Below are 2410 nucleotides of genomic sequence, written 5' to 3'. Positions count from 1 at the left end.
ACCTGCGTGTGCTCGGGGAAGGCCGATTGCGATAGCCCCGTAAAGCATAACAAATTGTTTTGATCTTTATTTCTCAAGGACAAACCAATGACGCCTATCAGAAGGCAAAGCTGCATAATCGGGTTTCCTCAAGTCCCTCGTTTCGTTGTGTTGAAACGTTTTATTTGTCAGGCTCGTGTTCACAGAGTGGATGTCAATTCAGAGCCCCGTCCCCGATCGCGAACTTGCCGTTACTGTCCAAGGTCGGAGGGTGAATGTAGAAGTTGCTGCCGTCCCCGCAGCGGGTGCTGGTGAGGTGGGCGACACGTAGAGGGCTGGTAACCACAGACCGCCGTCTGCTCTTTTCCTGGACGGCGGGAGGCAGGGATTCCGACACTTTCAAGATGTGAACAGCTTGTTCTTTGAACATCTTGAATACCATTAACAATACGAAGAGTGACTAACAATAATACGCTGACTTTCAGAAGCGCTGTTGAACCTGCTTCCTGGTGCCGAGCATAAAAGGATACAATTATTTTTCATAACCTTTTATTTTCCCTTTACGGCAAGCTAAGCAAAGCAAGTTTGTCAGGGGCAGAGTGCTCCTAATTTGGTCTCCGGTGACCTCTGCAGCGGTGATTGGCAGTCGGGTGTCGGGAAGGAACTTGTGCCTCTGAGATAGAAATGAGCAGAACAAATGCCGTAGGACAGCTTGGGTTCCCTGGAGGACACAGGCTAAAAAAGGTGAAAGAAGTGCAATTACAGGAGGTTTCCAGCACAGAAAGTTAATTAGCTACTAAATAGCATTTAGTGCAGTTCAGCATGAGGAAATTTATGTTTTGAAAGCAAACAGATCAATGGAAAGCCTGTGGAACAAGCTTTTGGAAAGTCCACGTTGACATTTGTGTACTTTGCACTGTAACGTCCTGGGCAGTTTTTCACAGGTTTCCCCAACAACTAGGAAGAATTGTTAGATTTGTTTCCACGCATGTTTGCAGACATATAGATACGCTTCCACATCAGGATGTGTTTACATTCAATTTCAGAAGTTCTGGTTAGACTTCCCCGTCCAGACCGTCGAACACCTTTTTCCCTGTTCACCAAGGTCAGTGTGAATCGATTCTGTTCGGATTCTCAGAGGCAAAGGAACTTCAGGTTCCAAATATTTTCAGCCAAAGGGTGAATTTAACACAATTCTTAACCTAGTTACTCGCCTGCGCTGATCAGATGCGAGTGGCTGGTGTGACAGCAGCGTTTCACTGTTAACGTCTGGCTCTGCGTGGCCCCGCTCCTCTGGAAGCTGGTGCCATCCCACGAGCCTCCTTCCAGTCCTTCTCTGCAGCGCGACTCGGAATGACCAGAAATATTTCGACAAATGGTTTTTTTAAGCTCAAATTATCAATCTGTTTTCTTTTACCTGTCTTTTATATGTCACTGAAGTCAGCATGTTTCACAATTCATAATGTGTGTATATTGTCAAGGACACTTTTTTTAATCAGAACAATAGATTTGGGTTCCAGCTCCCCGATACTACCTCACTTTGTATGGTCACTACACTAAATTTTTAGGCGTTTCAGGATAGCTTTGAACTTTTATTGATGGATTATTTGTTTGAACCTATCTGTCTTAGACATTTTAGGCAGCTGATGCTGCCATGAGCTATTTCACCTTGCTGGAAAGAAGAGGAACCTAGAAGGTCAGTGCCTGTGGGGAATAGTGGAGAAACAGAGAAATGCTCACCCCTGGGGAGGAAAAGGGGCGTGTAATTCCCATTACATGGATGCTCATACATTATGATCATACTTATTGTCTGTAAATGGCGCTTCACAAGCCAGCGCGCAGGAATAGCTCGGGCTGTAAGGAGAGCTGTTCCTAGCGAAGGCGTGCGTCCGTACCGTGGTGATGGAGAGCCAGCTGGGGCTGGGGAGGGTTTGGCTCTTGCAAGAGGCTCTCTGGGAATCGGGTGGTGCATGCTGACAGCTTAGGTAGCTGCCACATCGTGGCTATAATCTTCAGCCCCTTTCCCTCTTGTAATTACGTTTGTCACATCATGTCGCCAAATGAGTTTTTAGATCTTTGTTGCTGAAATAGTGTTCCCCTGTAATTGGTGCAGGTCTCTGCCCTGGCTCCGTAACAGAAATAATAATTGGTTTTATCTCTCTCTATGCTGTAGGTGTGTTCGGATGGTTTGCCCGAACAGTCAGTTAGGTCCCATTACTACGTGACTGCACGTCGGCGGTCTCACCGGCAGAGTGGCTGACCTCCTCGGATCGGCGTGCGAGGGAGTTCCCGTGCGGTGGGAGGAGGACGGTGGCCGCCTTACGCGAGCGCTTGTTTTCTTGAGGGCTAGCTACACAAGCTCGAGGAATGTAGATATGGTTCATTGCTGTAGACGATCACTGAGCAGAGAAAATACATCACCACCTGGTTT

This window comes from Cariama cristata, unplaced genomic scaffold (genome assembly GCF_000690535.1).
Source record: "Cariama cristata isolate BGI_N322 unplaced genomic scaffold, ASM69053v1 scaffold40855, whole genome shotgun sequence".
NCBI lineage: Eukaryota > Metazoa > Chordata > Aves > Cariamiformes > Cariamidae > Cariama > Cariama cristata.
The sequence above is the reverse complement of the archived record's forward strand: the minus strand, read 5'-3'. Positions refer to the sequence as shown.